This window comes from Triticum dicoccoides, chromosome 6A (genome assembly GCF_002162155.2).
Source record: "Triticum dicoccoides isolate Atlit2015 ecotype Zavitan chromosome 6A, WEW_v2.0, whole genome shotgun sequence".
Taxonomy (NCBI): domain Eukaryota; kingdom Viridiplantae; phylum Streptophyta; class Magnoliopsida; order Poales; family Poaceae; genus Triticum; species Triticum dicoccoides.
In genome coordinates, this window is record NC_041390.1 from 345,502,902 (window position 1) to 345,525,532 (window position 22,631).

Genomic DNA, 22,631 nt, shown 5'->3' on the forward strand with positions numbered 1-22,631 from the left:
GGCGGCGCCGGGTCGTCGGGGGCTCCCAGGCGGCGAGGAGAGGCGATGGGCTCCGGGGGCTCGCGGTGGGCCGAGCGGGCCGGCGTGGCTGCGGGTGGCGGCGCGCCACGTGGCGGCCCCCGGTTGGCTGCGGGAGTCGGCAGGGAGGTGTCCGGCGCGGGCCGGTCACGTCCGGTGCGCGGAGGAGCGGATTTGCTAGGGTTAGGGGTGGAAGATCCAAAAATTTCGAGGAGGAGCTATATTTATAGGTAGGAGGAGCTAGGAGGCTCCAAATTGAGCACGGTTTGCGGCCACGCGATCATGATCGAACGGCCTAGATGATGGAGGAGGTTTAGGTGGGTTTTGGGCCACTTTGGAGAGGTGTTGGGCTGCAACACACACGAGGCCTTTTCGGTCCCCCGGTTAACCGTTGGAGTATCAAACGAAGTCCAAATGGCACGAAACTTGATAGGCGGTCTACCGGTAGTAAACCAAGGCCGCATGGCCTGTCTCGGTCCAATCCGAAAACATTTAACACCCGCACACGAAAAGAGGTAGAAAGGAACACCGGATGACATAGGAGCGCCGGAATGCAAAACGGACAACGAGGAAAATGCTCGGATGCAAGAGACGAACATGTATGCAAATGCGATGCACATGATGACATGATATGAGATGCATGACAAAGACAAAAACACATGAAGACAAAAACCCGACAACGAGGAAATAACATAACTTAGTGCCGGAAATGGCAAGAGTTGGAAAACAATTATCGCATGTTACATACGGGGTGTTACAGGGTAGGAAAGGGGTAATGAGGTGGAGCTGCAGCAAGCACTAGCATATATGGTGGCTAACTCATGCAAATGAGAGCGAGAAGGGAAGCAAAGCACGGTCGTGAACTAGAAGTGATCAAGAAGTGATCCTGAAACTACCTACGTCAAACATAACACAGGAAACGTGTTCACTTCCTGGACTCCGCTGAGAAGAGACCATCACGGCTACACACATGGTTGATCCATTTTAATTAAGTTAAGTGTCAGGTTTTCTACAACCGGATATTAACAAATTCCCATCTGCCCATAACCGCGGGCACGACTTTCAAAAGTTCAAAACCCTGCAGGGGTGTCCCAACTTAGCGCATCACAAGCTCTCACAGTCAACGAAGGATATTCCTTCTTCCAGGAAGACCCGATCAGACTCGGAATCCCGGTTACAAGACATTTCGACAATGGTAAAACAAGACCAGCAAGACCGCCCGATGCGCCGACATCCCGATAGGAGCTGCACATATCTCGTTCTCAGGGCAACACCGGATAAGACATCCTACGAGTAAAACCAAACCTCAAGTTTCCCCGAGGTGGCCCCGCAGTCTACTCGGTTCAGAACAACACTTAGACAAGCACTCGCCGGGGGGGGGGGTTTAAAATAAAGATGACCCTTGGGTTGGCCGACCCAAGGGAAGGGTAATAGGTTGTTACGCAAATGTAAAACCAAGGTTGGGCCTTGCTGGAGGAGTTTTATTCAAAGCGAACTGTCAAGGGGTTCCCATAACACCCAACCGTGTAAGGAACGCAAAATAAAGGAACATAACACCGGTATGGCGGAAACTAGGGCGGCAAGAGTGGAACAAAACACCAGCCATAAGGCCGAGCCTTCCACCCTTTGCCAAGTATATAGATGCATTAATTAAGTAAGAGATATCGTGATATCCCAACATATCCATGTTCCAACATGGAACAAACTTCATCTTCACCTGCAACTAGCAACGCTATAAGAGGGGTTGAGCAAAAGCGGTAACATAACCAAACAACGGTTTGCTAGGAAAGGTGGGTTAGAGGCTTGACATGACAATATGGGAGGCATCATATAGCAAGTGGTACGTAGCGCGACATAGCGATAGAACGAACAACTAGCAAGCAAAGATAGAAGTGATTTCGAGGGTATGTTCATCTTGCCTGAGATCCCGCAAGGAAGAAGAACGAGTCCATGAAGAAGACAAACTGACGTAGTCGAACGAATCCTCACAAACACGATGTTAACGGAACCAACCCGAAGAAGCACACCAGAAAGAATCAAACACCATGGTAATCAATCATCACATAATCATGGCATGATGCACAACCAAGTATGATACATGTCAGGTTTAAAAAGGCATGGCATGTTAGAGTGCACAAACAATACTACGAATTAAGTGGAGCTCAATATGCAACGGTTGCATATTGATGGAACACCACATCACTTATTTAGTTCGATCTCGTTTATGTACTCAACAATATTAAATGTTGTTTAGCATGGCAAGGGGTGAAGCTTAATAAAACTAATTAACTAGGCAACTTTAAATGAGGCCGGAACAACAAACAACAATACCGGTAAAACCTCATGTGCATATTTTAAGTTTTGGTAATGTTCTGCCCTAAACCATATTTTAGAGTTGTTAAACATGCAAAGTAAAGCCACCATGTTAAACTAGGCATTTTTCTACCCCATTTACATATAAAGTTTATTTAAAATGGAGCTACGATTATTTAGTTATGAAATAAATCATTTTAACAGGTTATTTAAGAAAATTTAAACAAACATCATTTTAAACATTTTAAACATGGATGAAAATGACATATTATGAAACTAGATGAATTTCTAAGCATGTTTCATATATAGCTTATTTACATGTGATGCATAGTTTGCGAGATATTAAATGTATGAAGACAAGGGACTAAACTGTAAACTGGCAGTTTTCTGGATAAATAGGAAAATCGCTCTGCGAAAAAAAACATGTCCCGGGCCGAATCTTAGACGTCCCAACAGTGCAGGGGAGCCGAATGAGGCTGGGGCGGCGTTGGGCCTTGGTGGGCAAGAGGAGGCCCATGCACGTGGCAGGTGTGCGCGCGTTGCTACTGCATCTCACTGCAGAAGCAGAAGAACTGCAGCGGTGCCATGGCGACATGAAGCAGGGGGGTCGCCGCGGCGGGCCACCCTCTAGTCGGATCACGCCGGATCCCGCGGGAACGGAGCGAGGGTGAACGGATCGAGCGAAACTGGAGGCAGCACGACGAACCGAGGAGGCGACGGTCTCGGCTCCAGCGGCAAAACGACGGTGAGGCGGAGAAGTTAGCAGTGGCTGGGCCCGCGGAAAGTCAATATGGCGGCACCGGCGGGAAACTTGGTGGCGCAGGGAATGGAGGAGCGTGGATCCAGGCGCGGGAAAGGGCTTGGTGAGGCTGCAGGGACGCTTGGTCGCCGGGGTTGGGGCTCGGTACGCAAGACCGGGGCGAGCGCACGAAGCAGAGGCGAGGTGGATGGGAAGGCAGGGCGCCAGCGTGGGGATGCTCGGGGCAGCTGCTGGTGCTCGGCGATGGAGGTAGCTCCTCCGGAGATGATGCTCTGTGGGCGCGCTGTCGCGAGGAGCGGCGGGCGATGGACGCGTCCGGGAGCGCAGAAGCGAGGGGATCGAGGAACGAAGCGCAGTGGTTGGGGAAAAGATCCGGGTGGCGAGGAAAACTCGACGAGGCAGGGGCTTGGCGCGGGCTTGACGGGGTCCTGCTGGTGGCTCTCGGGCGGAGGCGGTGGTGGTCTCGATCCGAACGAGATCGAGAGGAGGGGATCAGGGGTTAGATGCTGATAGGTGGGGATGGATCCCGAGGGGAAAATGGTGAGTGGGTGGCAGCGGCTAGGGGGGACAAATGTCCTAGGATTTAGGGTTAGGGGTGGTCTATAAATACCAGAATATAGATAGGAGGGAGTATTTTGGATCATCCGATCAAAATCGGACGGTCGGAGATGAATGGGTTAGGGAGTCCAAACAAGGAAACGGTGATGTTTTATAGACGTTTGGGGATGATCCGGACCCAACGGTGACGACTGTCCGGGTCGGGTCCGGGACAGCTTTTCGGACGCGCGCGCGAGGAGGGCTGCGGGGTGACGAGAGAGGTTAGGACGGGCCTGGTGGTAGGTAGTGGACTGTGTAGACAGTTTTAGGGATAAAAGAGAGGGAAAGCCCGGCGACAGTTCTCGGAGACCGAAAATGTCAGACGTCTGAGCGACTATAATGACGCTATAAATATCCGTTGGGGCATCAAACGGGCTCCGAATGCGATGAAACTTAGCAAGCGTCCTATCTACACTATGACAACACCACATGCCAACTTTCAACCCATTCCGAGAACACTTTCCGGCCACTTATAAAATAATATTCGGACGTGCCACAGGCGCGTGCAAGTGTGTATGGGATCAGAACGGACAACGGAAAGAACGAGGAGACCGGGACGGATGCTAGTTTTTAAAAACATGATGATGCAATGCGGATTATGACATGATGCAACACGCAAGCGAATGACATGGCAACAACAACGAATAACTGGAAGACACTTGGCGCAACGGACTCGGGGCGTCACAACACTCCACCACTATGAGAAGATCTCGTCCCGAGATCTAGGATGGCACCGGAGAGAAACGGAAGAGGAAGAGAAGAGGTAAAACTAAGTTGCTTCTTTGACCAAATGAGTGAAACCAAAGAACCTTGCGAGGTTGAACAAATTGAAAGAAAGAATGCAATGAAGATGAGCCAAGTTGAAAACACTCCGTTAGAAAAGAGGAACAAGGAACATTACTAGAACCTTGTAGGTTGAAAGACATAAGAAAAAGGGTTGCAATGGACAAGAAATACATGCAAGCACTCCGGTAGAAACGATAAGGGTCAATTACGACAACACCTCGGTTGGAAACGGAAGGCAATAATATGAACTTGGCAAAATGAAAGCACTTGGATGAGACTCCGGTTAGAAGAGGAATGATAGACACCACACTCTGGTTAAAACAAGATAGAGAAGGAATAAGGATGATATAATTTGGACAGCACTCCGACTGAAAATGGAAGGAATTGAACATGAACTTGACAAGATGAGATGATACTTGATGAAATCAACAACACACTGCCTTCAAAACTATTGAAAGAATGGCACAATGGGTAAGAAAGATTTCAGACGGCACTTCGGTTGAGAAGGGCGGTAAAACTTGATAAGATGAGAGAACTTGAATGAAGGACACGACACTCCGATTGAAAATGGATAAGAACACGGTCCTCACAACCCGAGATGATGAGTGAAAAGAGAAACATGGCTATGCCTCCGGAATGAAAGAATATAAGTTATATCATTGGAATAACAAAATGGAGAAGCAAATGCCAACTTCTGCCAAAAATGAGCTTGAAGAAGCATCTTTAGGAGAAGGGTCGAACGGAGTTGTTGGAAAATCAACAACAAAAGATATGATTTCCAATGGTCTTAAGGAAAACACCCCCAAATTATGAGGTGAAGGCCAACCACTAACGAAATCAATCAGTTGGATTGAGATCAACAAGGAGATGAAAACTCCTTCATCGAGATGAGAAGCGGAAATTGGATCACAGATAAGCACCATAATGGCAACATTCCTAATGGAAGGCTTTAGGTGAAATCTATACCAAGATAACTCTAATGAAGAGATTGATGGATTTAAATATGTCACTCTTTGAAAACTTGTGAATCATGAAACATGAAGGGAAGTTGTCAGGAAATACATAACACCACCTGAAAAAGATAAGATAGAAAGAATTTCACTTTGATATGCAAGAAGAATACTTGAACTCCTCAAAACAAACATGTGTTGAGCACCATGTTTATTTGAGAGTATAGCTTAGCGGATCTTAGCTTCGAGAGAACTCTTGAGGACAATTGAAAAGTGAAAGGAATCCTTGATGAACCAGCATGTAGAACCTCCATGAAGAACTCCGGTAACAAAATGATGATAAAAATAAAGAGAAGTTGAAAACACAAGGTGAAGCCTTGTAATGATTTAGATGGATCTTCGTGATGATGAGAGATTGGAACTCCGGGAAAAGAAAAAATGAAACAATTGAAACCGAGAATTACTTCATCCTGAACAAACTCCGGAAGAATGAATCAATCACTTGGATGAAACGAGGATAAGAATTATGTTATGTGCATCCTTCATCAATTTAAATTGATGCCAAGCAATGGATTTGGAAAACTACTTATTCTCGTAGAATGGATTAAGAGAGATATAGCGCAAACTTGAGAAGGACTTGATGGATCCCCCGGTGGGGTTTGGAAACAACGAATGAATTAATATGATAACGAGGGAAAAGAAGTGTTGAATGAACCAGCGTAGGAATCGAAAACGATTGTAGAAAAGAGAATGGCTCTCAGGAAGCATTAAAATGCATGAAGATACTTGAGAGAATTTAGATACAAGATGACGAAGAGATCACGACCTGATTAGAGAGTACTTGAATGATTCACCGCTATGATTTGGAGAACGAGAGCTGAAGGCTAGAATGAATAATTCTGAGATGATGGGCTCCGGAGAATCAAACTTAAAAGACTCTTGAATTGCTTCGGATGGGTGAAAAGAATTCTCACAATCGAAAACAATCATGAGAGGATGGCAACAAACTAGAACCATGAATCTTGAATAGAATGGACAAGCTTGAGAGAGAAGATCTTCTTCGGTCTTCAAAATCTGAGAATGACGACTAGAAACACCATCATGAATTGTTGACGCACTCTGGAATGAAAAATAGAAAGGTTGAACCAACGATGAAAATAATTTGAAAAAGATCTTGGAGAAGGCATTTGACTGATGATAACTCATTCTTACGTCAAACTTGGAGAATAATTTGATAGCATCTCCGGGAAAGAAAAGAGTCAGGTAAGATCCTAGGAAAAGACCTGTGGGTTAGGGCTCACTCAAAAGATACACCGTTGAATGATTTAAACGAGAGAATGCACCGGTTGAATGAAATGGCTTGAAGCTTGAACGAATGCAGAGTGGAAACATGAATCTTTGAGATATCTTCAACGCTCCAGAATAGTTGAATAGTGAGAAGTGGATGATTAAGAGGTGCACCGACATGAGGAGGCATTTGAAACAATGAAAGGAATATGATCAACATCAAAAGCTTGAATTTAGCCCACCGGAGAAGAAAAAGAATGAAGAATGATGAACTTGAAGCTCCGTTAGTATCTTCCTGAGAATCACCGGATAAGAACATTGACGGAAAAGAATGGAGAGACTTCCCATCAATAAGCTGGATAGTTGATTAAGAAATCTGAGTCCTCAAAGAAAAAGGGGTGGGTGGGAGGGAAAACAAAGGCAACTTGGGACGAATGAAACAAATAACGTTGAAAAGACTCTGAGTTGATCTTGCGGATGCTGAAAATGATCGGATCCACTTGAAGAGAAACGCGCCAGTTGAAAAGAATTGACATGACAACCTCGATTATCATGAAGGACTAGTATTCACATAGAAACATGAGAAAACCGCTTAGGCAAGGTATGGAATCAACACTTGACTTCGAAGCAACTCGAATACCACAACTGAAAAACAAAACAAAGGATTGGCTTGCAGAATAAGCCGGAACAAACATATGATAGACCCCATATCGTATCATGTGTCTGTTGGAAAGATTATCCTAGGAGCTACTTGAATTCCCACTTATAAACTCCCGAAACTTTCTGGTTATGCAATCAGGTGTTGGGGATACAGGGGAAGCATAATATCTCACCCAAACTAGCAAATCCTACATCCAGCTGTATCCATCCTTCAACACATAACCAAGAAACCTTCGGAAATCATTTATCTCAACCTTCGAAAAGCATCCGTTATACGAGTTATGGCAATACTCCCGAACTCCCGCCCCAGTACTGGGCGGCGTCGAGGTTATCTCACCAATAACTGCATAAAAGAGATTTTCGATGTCGGCGAACTCAGGTATTCCAGAACTGCAACGATAAAATTGTGACGACAACACCTCGGAGCTCAACTCCCCGGGACACTGCCACAACCCCTAAATGTCAGGAGGCACCAAGAACAATGTTCTCGTCACAAAACCATCGAAACGATTCCAAGATACCCGCGTGATCCTAATTTTTTTGGTGAAATTAGAGGAGAGAAGAGTCAAAACTTCTACATCAGGAGGCCTCACCAGAGCGACGAAGGGACTGAGGAGTAAAAAGAATCCTACTCTCCGATATATATAATCCTAAGACTCAAAACATTTTCTTCTAGACTCAACAACGCCAGCGATTCGATCAAGCAGGGGGCTCCTAAGTCGGGGAAGGCTCTGATACCAACTTGTAACACCCACAATGCGGCTATATCTCCCACGTGTCGGATCATGACTTAGAGGCATAACCGCATAGTAGGCATGTCGCAAGAGGGGTAATCTTTACACATCCCATGTACTGAATAAGAAAGGGATAAAGAGAAGGCTTACAATCGCCACTTCACACAATACATAAATATAGCATTACATCATCCAGATACAATCAAGGTCCGACTACGGAACCAAAATAAAGATAACCCCAAATGCATAGGTCCTCGATCATCCCAACTGGGCTCCATTACTGATCAGAAGGAAAAGGGGACAAAACAACAAACACGATCTTCATTGAGATCCCACTTGAGTTTGATTGCGTCACCTGCACTGGTATCATCGGCACCTGCAACTGTTTGGAAGTATCTATGAGTCACGAGGACTGAGCAATCTCACACCCGCGAGATCAAGACTATTTAAGCTTATGGGTAGGAAAGCGGTAATGAGGTGGAGCTGCAGCAAGCACTAGCATATATGGTGGCTAACTTACGCAAATGAGAGCGAGAAGAGAAGCAAAGCACGGTCGTGAACTAGAAGTGATCAAGAAGTGATCCTGAAACTACCTACATCAAACATAACACAAGAACCGTGTTCACTTCCCGGACTCCGCCGAGAAGAGACCATCACAGCTACCCACACGGTTGACCCATTTTAATTAAGTTAAGTGTCAGGTTTTCTACAACCGGATATTAACAAATTCCCATCTGCCCATAACTGCGGGCACGACTTTCGAAAGTTCAAAACCCTGCAGGGGTGTCCCAACTTAGCCCATCACAAACTCTCACGGTCAACGAAGGATATTCCTTCTTCCAGGGAGACCCGATCAGACTCAGAATCCCGGTTACAAGACATTTAGGCAATGGTAAAACAACACCAGCAAGACCGCCCGATGCGCTGGCATCCCGATAGGAGCTGCACATATCTCGTTATCAGGGCAACACCGGGTGAGACATCCTACGAGTAAAACCAAACCTCAAGTTCCCCAAGGTAGCCCCGCAGTCTACTCGGTTCGGACCAACACTTAGACAAGCACTGGCCCGGGGGGGTTAAAATAAAGATGACCCTCGGGTGGGCCGACCCAAGGGAAGGGTAATAGGTTATTAGGCAAATGTAAGACCAAGGTTGGGCCTTGCTGGAGGAGTTTTATTCAAAGCAAACTGTCAAGGGGTTCCCATAACACCCAACCGCGTAAGGAACGCAAAATCAAGGAACATAACACCGGTATGGCGGAAACTAGGGCGGCAAGAGTGGAACAAAACACCAGCCTAAGGCCGAGCCTTCCACCCTTTGCCAAGTATATAGATGCATTAATTAAGTAAGAGATATCGTGATATCCCAACATATCCATGTTCCAACATGGAACAAACTTCATCTTCACCTGCAACTAGCAACGCTATAAGAGGGGTTGAGCAAAAGCGGTAACATAGCCAAACAACGGTTTGCTAGGAAAGGTGGGTTAGAGGCTTGACATGACAATATGGGAGGCATCATATAGCAAGTGGTAGGTAGCGCGACATAGCGATAGAACGAACAACTAGCAAGCAAAGATAGAAGTGATTTCGAGGGTATGGTCATCTTGCCTGAGATCCCGCAAGGAAGAAGAACAAGTCCATGAAGAAGACAAACAGACGTAGTCGAACGAATCCTCACAAACGCGACGTTAACGGAACCAACCCGAAGAAGCACACCTAAAAGAAGCAAACAACATGGTAATCAATCATCACATAATCATGGCATGATGCACAACCAAGTATGATTCATGTCCGGTTTAAAAAGGCATGGCATGTTAGAGTGCACAAACAATACTACAAGTTTAGTGGAGCTCAATATGCAACGGTTGCATATTAACGGAACACCACATCACTTATTTAGTTCGATCTCGATTATGTACTCAACAATATTAAATGTTTTTTAGCATGGCAAGGGGTGAAGCATAATAAAACTACTTAACTAGGCAAGTTTAAATGAGGTCGGAACAACAAACAACAATTCCGGTAAAACCTCATGTGCATATTTCAAGTTTTGGTACTGTTCTACCCTAAACCATATTTTAGAGTTGTTAAACATGCAAAGTAAAGCCACCATGTTAAACTAGGCATTTTCTACCCCATTTACATATAAAGTTTATTTAAAATTGAGCTACGGTTATTTAGTTATGAAATAAATCATTATAACAAGTTATTTAAGCAAATTTAAACAAACATCATTTTAAACATTTTAAACATGGATGAAAATGACATATTATGAAACTAGATGAATTTCTAAGCACGTTTCATATATAGCTTATTTACATGTGATGCATAGTTTGTGAGATATTAAATGTATGAAGACTAGGGACTAAACTGTAAACTGGCAGTTTTCTGGATAAATAGGAAAATCGCTCTGTGAAAAAAAACATGTCCCGGGCCGAATCTTAGATGGCCCAACAGTGCAGGGGAGCTCGGGCTGCTCACATTGGCCCTAAGGCCGAATCTGGCGCTGCGGAGCTGGGCCGGGAGGCCGAGCGCTGGGCCGGATGAGGCTGGGGCGGCGATGGGCCTTGGTGGGCAAGAGGAGGCCCACACATGTGGCAGGTGTGCGCTCGATGCAGCGCTACTGCATCTCGCTGCAGAAGAAGGAGAACTGCAGTGGCGCCATGGCGACAAGAAGCAGGGGGGTCGCCGCGGCAGGGCTCCCTCCGGCCGGATCCCGCGGGAACGGAGCGAGGGCGAACGGATCCAGCGAAACTGGAGGCGATGGGACAAACTGAGGAGGCGACAGCCTCGGCTCCAGCGGCAAATTGACGGAGAGGCGGAGAAGTTAGCAGTGGTTGGGCGCGTGGAAGGTCAATACGGCGGCACCGACGGGAAACTTGGCGGTGCAGGGAATGGAGGAGCGCGGATCCAGGCGCGGGAAAGGGCTTGGTAAGGCTGCAGGGACTGTTGGTCACCGGGGTTGGGGCTCGGTGCGCAAGACCGGGGAGAGCGCACGAAGCAGAGGTGAGGTGGATGGGAAGGCAGGGCGCCGGCATGGGGATGCTCGGGACTGCTACTGGTGCTCGGTGATGGAGGTAGCTCCTCCGGAGATGCTGCTTTGTGGGTGCGCTGTTGCGAGGAGCGGCGGGCGCTGGACGCGTCCAGAAGCGCAGAAGCGAGGGGATCGAGGAACGGAGCGCGGTGGTTGGGGAAAAGATCCGGGCGGCGAGGAAAACTCGACGAGGCAAGGGCTTGGCACGGGCTTGACGGGGTCCTGCCGGAGGCTCGTGGGCAGAGGCGGTGGTGGCCTCGATTCGAACAAGATCGAGAGGAGGGGATCAGGGGTTAGATGCTGATAGGTGGGGATGGATCCCGAGGGGGAAATGGTGAGTGGGTGGCGGCGGCTAGGGGGACAAATGTCCTAGGATTTAGGGTTAGGGGTGGTCTATAAATACCAGAATATAGATAGGAGGGAGTATTTTGGATCATCCGATCAAAATCGTACGGTCGGAGATGAATGGGTTAGGGAGTCCAAACAAGGAAATAGTGATGTTTTATAGACGTTTGGGGATGATCCGGACCCAACGGTGACGACTGTCCAGGTCGGGTCCGGGACAGCTTTTCAGACGCGCGCGCGAGGAGGGCCGCGGGCTGACGAGAGAGGTTAGGATGGGCCTGATGGTAGGTAGTGGACTGTGTAGACGGTTTTAGGGAGAAAAGAGAGGGAAAGCCCGGCGATAGTTCTCGGAGACCGAAAACGTCCGACGTCTGACCGACTATAATGATGCTATAAATATCCGTTGGGGCATCAAACGAGCTCCGAATGCGATGAAACTTGGCAGGCATCCTATCTACACTATAAAAACACCGCATGCCAACTTTCAATCCATTCCGAGAACATTTTCCGTCCACTTATAAAATTATATTCGGACGTGCCGCGGGCGCGTGCAAGTGTGTCTGGGCTCATAACGGACAACGGAAAGAACGAGGAGACCGGGACGGATGCAAGTTTTTAAAACATGATGATGCAATGCGGATGATGACATGGCAAGATGCAACACGCAAGCGAATGACATGGCAACAACAAGGAATAATTGGAAGACACCTGGCGCAACGGACTCGGGGCATCACATATTACTCCACTCATTGACCGCTATCCAGCATGCATCTAGAGTATTAAGTTAAAAACAGAGTAACGCCTTAAGCAAGATGACATGATGTAGAGGGATAGACTCATGCAATATGATGAAAACCCCATCTTATTATCCTCAATGGCAACAATACAATACGTGCCTTGCTGCCCCTACTGTCACTGGGAAAGGACACCGCAAGATTGAACCCAAAGCTAAGCACTTCTCCCATTGCAAGAAAGATCAATCTAGTAGGCCAAACCAAATTGATAATTCGAAGAGACTTGCAAAGATAACCAATCATACATAAAAGAATTCAGAGAAGATTCAAATATTATTCATAGATAGACTTGATCATAAACCCACAATTCATCGATCTCAACAAACACACCGCAAAAAGAAGATTACATCGAATAGTTCTCCACAAGATAGGGGGAGAACATTGTATTGAGATCCAAAAAGAGAGAAGAAGCCATCTAGCTAATAACTATGGACCCGTAGGTCTAAGGTAAACTACTCACACTTCATCGGAGAGGCTATGGTGTTGATGTAGAAGCCCTTCGTGATCGATGCCCCCTCCGGCGGAGCTCCGGAACAGGCCCCAAGATGGGATCTCGTGGATACAGAAAGTTGCGGCGGTGGAATTAGGTTTTTGGCTCCGCATCTGATCGTTTGGGGGTACATAGGTATATATAGGAGGAAGGAGTACGTCGGTGGAGCAACAGGGGGGCCACGAGGGTGAAGGGCGCGCCTGGGGGTAGGCGCGCCCCCTACCTCGTGGCCTCCTCTTTTGTGTCTTGACGTAGGGTCCAAGTCTTCCGGGTCTTGTTTGTTGAGAAAATCACGTTCCCGAAGGTTTCATTCTATTTGGACTCCGTTTGATATTACTTTTCTTTGAAACCCTAAAACAGGCAAAAAACAGCAATTCTGGGCTGGGCCTCCGGTTAATAGGTTAGTCCCGAAAATAATATAAAAATGGATAATAAAGCAATAATGTCCAAAACAGTAGATAATATAGCATGGAGCAATCAAAAATTATAGATATGTTGGAGACGTGTCAGCGTGCGACGACCAGGTCCGAGGAACCTGGCAGGGCAGCGTACGCTAAGCGTGACCTGAGCGTAGCCCCCGTGCCCACCCCCCTCGTGCAACTCTCCTGAGGGGAAAGCGTTCCGGTGAGGCTGGACACTGAGCCGGATGACTCCTTGAGGTTAATGCGACCAAGGGGTCGCCCTCAGTTGTTTATCACCAGCGCGGAGCATAGCGCTTCTGCACTTGCACGGGCATGGCCGCTCCTCGACCGTGTCGACTGCCATCGCGGAGCATGGTGCTTCCATTGGTGCGTGGGTGAGGGCTCCCTCTGAGTGGAGCCCCCGGGGCATGTATAGCCCCGCCCTGACACGTGGCTTGCACAACAGGGCTAGACGAGGTGTGTTTGGGCACTCGTGAGCCAGTGCGGGACTCACAAGGCCCTATCTCAAGGCGGGTTGCGCCTGGTCTTGATTCTTGATGGCTGTGGTGGCCCTGTGAGATGGTTAGGCAACCTGCACCGGGTGAATCTCCTGAGGCGATCACATGAGAAGGCCAAACACCAACGACCCCAAGAGGTGACATGAACGGGGCTGGCCCGCCAGACAGAGCTCAGTCGTTGGGTTTATCGACACTGCAGGGAAGGTCCCGAGAATAGACGCCATGCCTAGTCTTCTCATGCAAAAATCCTAAAGAAAGACGGCCGGCGCACAGCTCCCGTGGTGGCAGGGCACCGGGTCACGCACCCTGGCTTGTCCGTCCGTGATTAGCCCATGCAAGAACAAGGCACCAAGGGCCATGGGAGGTGATGTACATGGGAGGGGGCCCGTGAGCCAGAGCTCAGCCTCTTGGGTTTGGCAATGCTGCAGTGACGGAATCGAGCACAGACGCCATGCCAGTTCTTAATCATGGGACGGTCGTGGGCGGGCTTGCAAGGGCGTGCAACGTTCATGGTATTGAAGTACCGGACAGGCAGGTGATAGTCATAAGGCAATTCATGCAAGGATGATACATGCCACTGGGATGGACTCGAGCATCCTTGGGACGATGTAGCCCGTGAGGCGCTCCCAACAAAGTAAGCTGAAGATGTAAAAGGATACACGCCGCAGGGACAGGCCCATGCAACTTGGGGATAATGCTACCCGAAGGGCGCCCCTAGCTGAATAAACTAGAAAGAGTCACCTGATACCGTAGCTGGAGAGGTGTCGGGGTGGCTGAAGAAGCGCGCCGGAGAAGTTGCTCCTCATGAGCCGCCAGGGTCCTGAGCCTCGGGAGGCTCCGCAGGCCCAGGTGGCTGATAACCCACAAGTATAGGGGATCGCAACAGCTTTCGAGGGTAGAGTATTCAACCCAAATTTATTGATTCGACACAAGGGGAGCCAAAGAATATTCTCAAGTATTAGCAGCTGAGTTGTCAATTCAACCACACCTGGAAACTTAGTATCTGTAACAAAGTGTTTAGTAGCAAAGTAATATGATAGTGATGGTAACGGTAACAAAAGAGTAATGAAAGCAAAGTAATGTTTTCGATGTTTTGTAGTGATTGTAACAATAGCAACGGGAAAGTAAATAAGCGTAAACCAGTATATGTAAAGCTCGTAGGCATCAGATCAATGATGGATAATTATGCCGGATGCGGTTCATCATGTAACAGTCATAACATAGGGTGACACAGAACTAGCTCCAATTCGTCAATGTAGTGTAGGCATGTATTCCGAATATAGTCATACGTGCTTATGGAAAAGAACTTGCATGACATCTTTTGTCCTACCCTCTCGTGGAAGCGGGGTCCTAATGGAAACTAAGGGATATTAAGGCCTCGTTTTAATAGAGAACCGGAACAAAGCATTAGCACATAGTGAATACATGAACTCCTCAAACTACGGTCATCACCGGTAAGTATCCCGATTATTGTCACTTCGGGGTTAACGGATCATAACACATAATAGGTGACTATAGACTTGCAAGATAGGATCTAGAACTCTCATATATTGATGAAAACATAATAGGTTCAGATCTGAAATCATGGCACTCGGGCCCTAGTGACAAGCATTAAGCATAGCAAAGTCATAGCAACATCAATCTCAGAACATAGTGGATACTAGGGATCAAGCCCTAACAAAACTAACTCAATTACATGGTGAATCTCATCCAACCCATCACCGTCCAGCAAGCCTACAATGGAATTACTCAAGCACGGCGGTGAGCATCATGAAATTGGTGATGGAGGATGGCTGATGATGACAACGGCGACGAATCCCCCTCTCCGGAGCCCCGAACGGACTCAAGATCAGCCCTCCCAAGAGGTTTTAGGGCTTGACGGCGGCTCCATATCGTAAAACGCGATGATTTCTTCTCTCCTATTTTTTCTCCCCGAAAGCAGTTATATTGAGTTGGAGTTGGAGTCGGGGGGTCTCCACGGGGCCCACGAGGTAGGGGGGCGCGCCCTAGGGGGCGCCCCCCACCCTCGTAAGAAGGGTGTGGGCCCCCTGGTCTTCATCTTTGGTGAGGAGTTTTTATTATTTATTGTAAGATATCCCGTTGAGTTTCGGGTCATTCCGAGAACTTTTGTTTTCTGCACATAAAACAACATCATGGCAATTCTGCTGAAAACAGCGTCAGCCCAGGTTAGTTCCATTCAAATCATACAAGTTAGAGTCCAAAACAAGGGCAAACGTGTTTGGAAAAGTAGATACGATGGAGAAGTATCAACTCCCCCAAGCTTAAACCCTTGCTTGTCCTCAAGCAATTCAGTTGACAAACTGAAAGAAATAAAGAAAAACTTTTACAAACTCTGTTTGCTCTTGTCGTTGTAAATATGTCAAGCTAGCATTCAAGTTTTCAGCAAAGATTATAACTAACCACATTTGCAATAATTCTTAGGTCTCATGATTACTCATATCAATAACATAATCAACTAGCAAGCCATAATAATAAATCTCCGATGACAACACTTTCTCAAAACAATCATAATATGATATAACAAGATGGTATCTCGCTAGCCATTTCTGAGACCGCAAAACATAAATGCAGAGCACCTTTAAAGATCAAGGATTGACTAGACATTGTAATTCATGGTAAAAGAGATCCAATCATAGTCACACCCAATGTAAACTAACAGCAATGAATGCAAATGATAGTTGCGCTCTCCAGCTAGTGCTTTTTAATAAGAGGGTGATGACTCAACATAAAAGTAAATAGATAGGCCCTTCACAGAGGGAAGCAGGGATTTGTAGAGGTGCCAGAGCTCGGTTTTGAAATAGTGGTGAATAACATTTCGAGCGGTATACTTTCATTGTCAACATAACAACCAAGAGATGGCGATATCTTCCTTGCTACACACATTATAGGCGGTTCCCAAACAGAATGGTAAAGTTTATACTCCCCCTCCACCAACAAACATCAATCCATGGTTAGCTCGAAACAACGAGTGCCTCCAACATACATCAGGTCCCAGGGGGAGTTTTGTTTGCAATTATTTTGATTTAGTTTGCATAAAGCATGGGACTGGGCATCCCGGTGACCAACCCTTTATCTCGTGAGTGAGGACTAGAGTCCACTCCTCTTGAGAATAACCCGCCTAACATGGAAGATACAGACAGCCCTAGTTGATACATGAGCTATTCGAGCATACAAAATAGGATGATTATTTGAAGGTTTAGAGTTGGCACATACAAATTTACTTGGAACGGCAGGTAGATACCGCATATAGGAAGGTAGAGTGGACTCATGTGGAATAACTTTGGGGTTTAAGGAGTTTGGATGCACAAGCAGTATTCCCGCTTAGTACAGGTGAAGGCTAGCAAAAGACTAGGAAGCGACCAACTAGAGAGCGACAACAACCATGTACATGCATTAAAATTAATGAACATTGGATGCAAGCATGAGTAGGATATAATCCACCATGAACATAAATATCGTGAAGGCTATGTTGATTTGTTTCAACTACATGCGTGAACATGTGCCAAGTGAAGTCACTTAAATCATTCAGAGGAGGATACCACCCTATCATACAACATCATAACCATTTTAATAGCATGTTGGCATGCAAGGTAAATCATTATAACTCATAGCTAATCAAGCATGGCAAAAGCAACTATGATCTATAATTGTCATTGCAAACATGTTTATTCATAACAAGCTGAATCAAGAACGATGAACTCATCATATTTACAAAAACAAAAGAGGTTGAGTTCATACCAGCTTTTCTCATCTCAGTCAGTCCATCATGTATCATCATAATTGCCTTTCACTTGCATGACCGAACGATGTGAATAATAATAAGAGTGCACGTGCATTGGACTAAGATGGAATTCCCCCAAGCTTAGGCTTTTGGCCTAAGTTGGTCTATGGCCACGGCTGGCCTGGATGATATCCATAATAATAGTTGTTGGGGTCGTACTGTGATGCAGCGGCTATCGCCTCCTGAGCTGCAGCGTGGCGACGAGCGGCCTCCGCTCTCCTCTCGTACTCATCTGCCTCCTCTCTGGTAATAGTATATCCTCCTCTTGCCTGATAATTAAAGAAAGCAGGAGCAGGGAGAGTAATATGGACAGCACGACGTCTGTCAAAGATTAATCAGTACTGGAAAGGTGATTCCTTCCTCTCGACAAAATGGTGGGAAACCATAGAATCAAAATCTAAATAAGCAGGAGGTAACTCCATGTCTCCTTCACGAACGTCTATCTCAAGAAATTTAGCTAAGCAGGTTGCATAAATTCCTCCAAAGAAATCTCAATTATGTCTATTATGATGCAACCTACAAGCTACAATTGCTCCCATATGATAAGATTGGTCTCCTGACACAGCACTCCTGAGAATGCTAAGGTCAGGGACACACATGTGACATGCTTCATCCTTAGCATTTATGCACCTACCTATGAAGAGAGAAAAATAATGTATAGCAGGAAAGTGAATGCTCCCTATGGTAGCTTGCGTTATATCTCTAGATTCCCCTACAATTATACTAGCAAGAAAGTTTCTAAATTCAGATTTAGGGGGATCCCTAACACTACCCCATTATGGAAGTTTGCAAGCAAAAGTGAAATGCTCTAGATCCATGGTATAAGATTTATCATAAAGATCAAACATGACTGAAGGAGAATTACGCGAAGATGAATACTCAAACCTCCTCACAAAAGAGCTTGTGAGCTCATGATACTGGGGGCATTTGTAGAACTTTTATTTTCGAGGTATTTTTATATTGCACGGATAATCAGATAACAGACAGAAAATTATTTATTTTTACTTTATTTCAACTAAATAACAGAAAGTATAGAGAGGGTACAGAAGGTTGTGTTTCTAGTTTCATCCATCTCACGCTCACCAAAAGGAATCCACTAACAAGGTTGATCAAGTCTTGTTAACAAACTCATTCCGATTAACATGAAACTGGAGAAATTTCGAATAACACTAGGTTACCTCAACGGGGATATGCACATCCCCAATAATAAGTATATCATATTTCTTCTTGATAGTAGGAAGAGGAAATTCAAAACCTCCAAATATAATTGATGGAATTTTTCCGATAGAATTGATACTATGAACTTGAGGTTGTTTTCTCGGAAAGTGTACCGTATGCTCATTACCATTAACATGAAAAGTGACATTGCCTTTTTTGCAATCAATAACAGCCCCTGCAGTATTAAGAAAAGGTCTTCCAAGAATAATAGACATACTATCGTCCTCGGGAATATCAAGAATAACAAAGTCCGATAAAATAGTAACGTTTGCAACCACAACAGGCACATCCTCGCAAATACCGGCAGGTATAGCAGTTGATTTATCAACCATTTGCAAAGATATTTCAGTAGGTGTCAACTTATTCAAATCAAGTCTACGATATAAAGAGAGAGGCATAACACTAACACCGGCTCCAAGATCACATAAAGCAGTTTTAACATAGTTTCTTTTAATGGAGCATGGTATAGTAGGTACTCCTGGATCTCCAAGTTTCTTTGGTATTCCACCCTTAAAAGTATAATTAGCAAGCATGGTGGAAATTTCAGCTTCTGGTATCTTTCTTTTATTTGTAATAATATCTTTCATGTACTTAGCATAAGGATTGGTTTTGAGTATATTAGTTAATCACATACGTAAAAAGATAGGTCTAATCATTTCAGCAAAGTGCTCAAAATCCTCATCATCCTTTTTCTTGGATGGTTTGGGAGGAAAAGGCATGGGTTTATGAACCCAAGGTTTTCTTTCTTTACCATGTTTCCTAGCAACAAAGTCTTTCTTATCATAATGTTGATTCTTTGATTGTGGGTTATCAAGATCAACAGCAGGTTCAATTTCTACATCATTATCAACATCATCATTAATATTTTCATTAGGTTCATGTTCATTACCAAATTGAGTTTCAGCATCAGAAATAGAAATATCATTTGGATTATCAGGTGGTTTAGCAATAGGTTCACTAGAATTTTGCACAGTTCTATCATTTTTCTTTTTCTTCTTTTTAGAAGAACAAGGTGCATCAATATTATTTCTCTGAGAATCTTGCTCAATTCTCTTAGGGTGGCCTTGAGGATACAAAGGTTCCTGAGTCATTCTACCAGTTCTAGTAGCCACTTTAACAGCATAATCATTTTTCTTACTATTCATCTCATTGAGCAATTCCTTTTGAGCTTTAAGTACTTGTTCTACTTGAGTGGTAACCATAGAAGCATGTTTGCTAACAAGTTTAAGTTCACCTCTAATATTAGTCATATAATCACCCAAATATTTAATCATATCAACATCTTGTTTTAATTGTCTACCAAAATAAGCATTGAAGTCTTCTTGCTTAAACATAAAATTATCAAACTCATCCAAGCATTGACTAGCAATTTTAGTAGGAGGGATTTCAGCTTTATCATATCTATAGAGAGAATTTACCTTTACTACCTGTGTCGGGTTATTGAGGTCTGGAGGTTCTTCAATAAATAAAGGATTAAGATCATATATTTCTTCATCAGGCGGTAAATTGAGACCATGTATTTCTTCAATAGGAGGTAAATTCTTAACATCTTCAGCTTTAATACCTTTTTCTTTCATAGATTTCTTTGCCTCTTGCATATCTTCAGGACTGAGAAATAGAATACCTCTCTTCTTAGGAGTTGGTTTAGGAATAGGATCATTAATTGGAGCAGGAGCTGGCTCAGGAGGTTCCCAATTATTTTCATTTGTCAACATATTATTCAATAAGATTTCAGCTTCATCCGGTGTTCTTTCCCTGAAAAGAGAACCAACACAACTATCCAGGTAATCTCTGGAAGCATCGGTTAGTCCATTATAAAAGATATCAAGTATTTCATTTTTCTTAAGAGGATGATCAGGCAAAGCATTAAGTAACTTGAGAAGCCTCCCCCAAGCTTGTGGGAGACTCTCTTCTTTAATTTGCACAAAGTTGTATATTTCCTTTAAAGCAGCTTGTTTCTTATGAGCAGGAAAATATTTAGCAGAGAAGTAATAAATCATATCCCGGGGACTACGCACACATCCAGGATCAAGAGAATTAAACCATATCTTAGCATTACCCTTTAATGAGAATGTAAATATTTTAAGGATATAAAAGTAGCGAGATCTCTCATCATTAGTGAACAGGGTGGCTATATCATTTAATTTAGTAAGATGTGCTATAACAGTTTCAGATTCATAGCCATGAAAAGGATCAGATTCAACCAAAGTAATTATATCAGGATCAACAGAGAATTAATAATCCTTATCAGCAACACATATAGGTGAAGTAGCAAAAGCAGGGTCAGGTCTCATCCTAGCATTTGGAGATTGCTTATTCCATTTAGCTAATAACCTTTTGAGTTCATATCTATCTTTGCAAGCTAAAATAGCTAAAGAAGCATCTTGATCAAATAAATAACCCTTAGGAATAACAAGTGATTCTTCATCATCACTTTCATCTTTGTAATCATATTCAATATTTCCAATCTATCTAGCCCTAGCAAGTCGTTCCTCTAGAAAATCACTAAGTGGCATAGTAGTATCAGGCATAGAGGTAGTTTCATCATAAGTATCATGCATAGCAGAAGTAGCATCATCAATAACATGTGATATATCAGAATGAATAGCAGAAGCAGGTGTAGGTGTCGCAACCTTACACATAACAGAAGGTGAATCAAGTGCAGAGTTAGATGGCAGTTCCTTACCTCCCCTCGTAGTTGAGGGATAGATCTTGGTTTTTGGATCTCTCAAGTTCTTCATAGTTTCCAGAAGATATAAATCCCAAGTGACTCAAAGAATAGAGCTATGCTCCCCGGCAACGGCGCCAGAAATTAGTCTTGATAAACCACAAGAATAGGGGATCGCAACAGCTTTCGAGGGTAGAGTATTCAACCCAAATTTATTGATTCGACACAAGGGGAGCCAAAGAACACTCTCAAGTATTAGCAGCTGAGTTGTCAATTCAACCACACCTGGAAACTTAGTATCTGCTGCAAAGTATTTAGTAGCAAAGTAATATGATAGTGATGGTAACGGTAACAAAAGAGTAATGAAAGCAAAGTAATGTTTTTGGTGTTTTGTAGTGATTGTAACAATAGCAACGGAAAAGTAAATAAGCGTAAACCAGTATATGTAAAGCTCGTAGGCATCGGATCAATAATGGATAATTATGCCGGATGCGGTTCATCATGTAACAGTCATAACACAGGGTGACACAGAACTAGCTCCAATTCGTCAATGTAATGTAGGCATGTATTCCGAATATAGTCATACGTGCTTATGGAAAAGAACTTGCATGACATCTTTTGTCCTACCCTCCCGTGGCAGCGGGGTCCTCATGGAAACTAAGGGATATTAAGGCCTCCTTTTAATAGAGAACCGAAACAAAGCATTAGCACATAGTGAATACATGAACTCCTCAAACTACGGTCATCACCGGTAAGTATCCCGATTATTGTCACTTCGGGGTTAACGGATCATAACACATAATAGGTGACTATAGACTTGCAAGATAGGATCTAGAACTCTCATATATTGATGAAAACATAATAGGTTCAGATCTGAAATCATGGCACTCGGGCCCTAGTGACAAGCATTAAGCATAGCAAACTCATAGCAACATCAATCTCAGAACATAGTGGATACTAGGGATCAAACCCTAACAAAACTAACTCGATTACATGGTGAATCTCATCCAACCCATCACCGTCCAGCAAGCCTATGATGGAATTACTCACGCATGACGGTGAGCATCATGAAATTGGTGATGGAGGACGGTTGATGATGACGACGACGATGAATCCCCCTCTCCAGAGCCCCGAACGGACTCTAGATCAGCCCTCCCGAGAGGTTTTAGGGCTTGGCGGCGGCTCCGTATCATAAAACACGATGATTTCTTCTCTCCTTTTTTCTCCCCGAAAGCAGTTATATAGAGTTGGAGT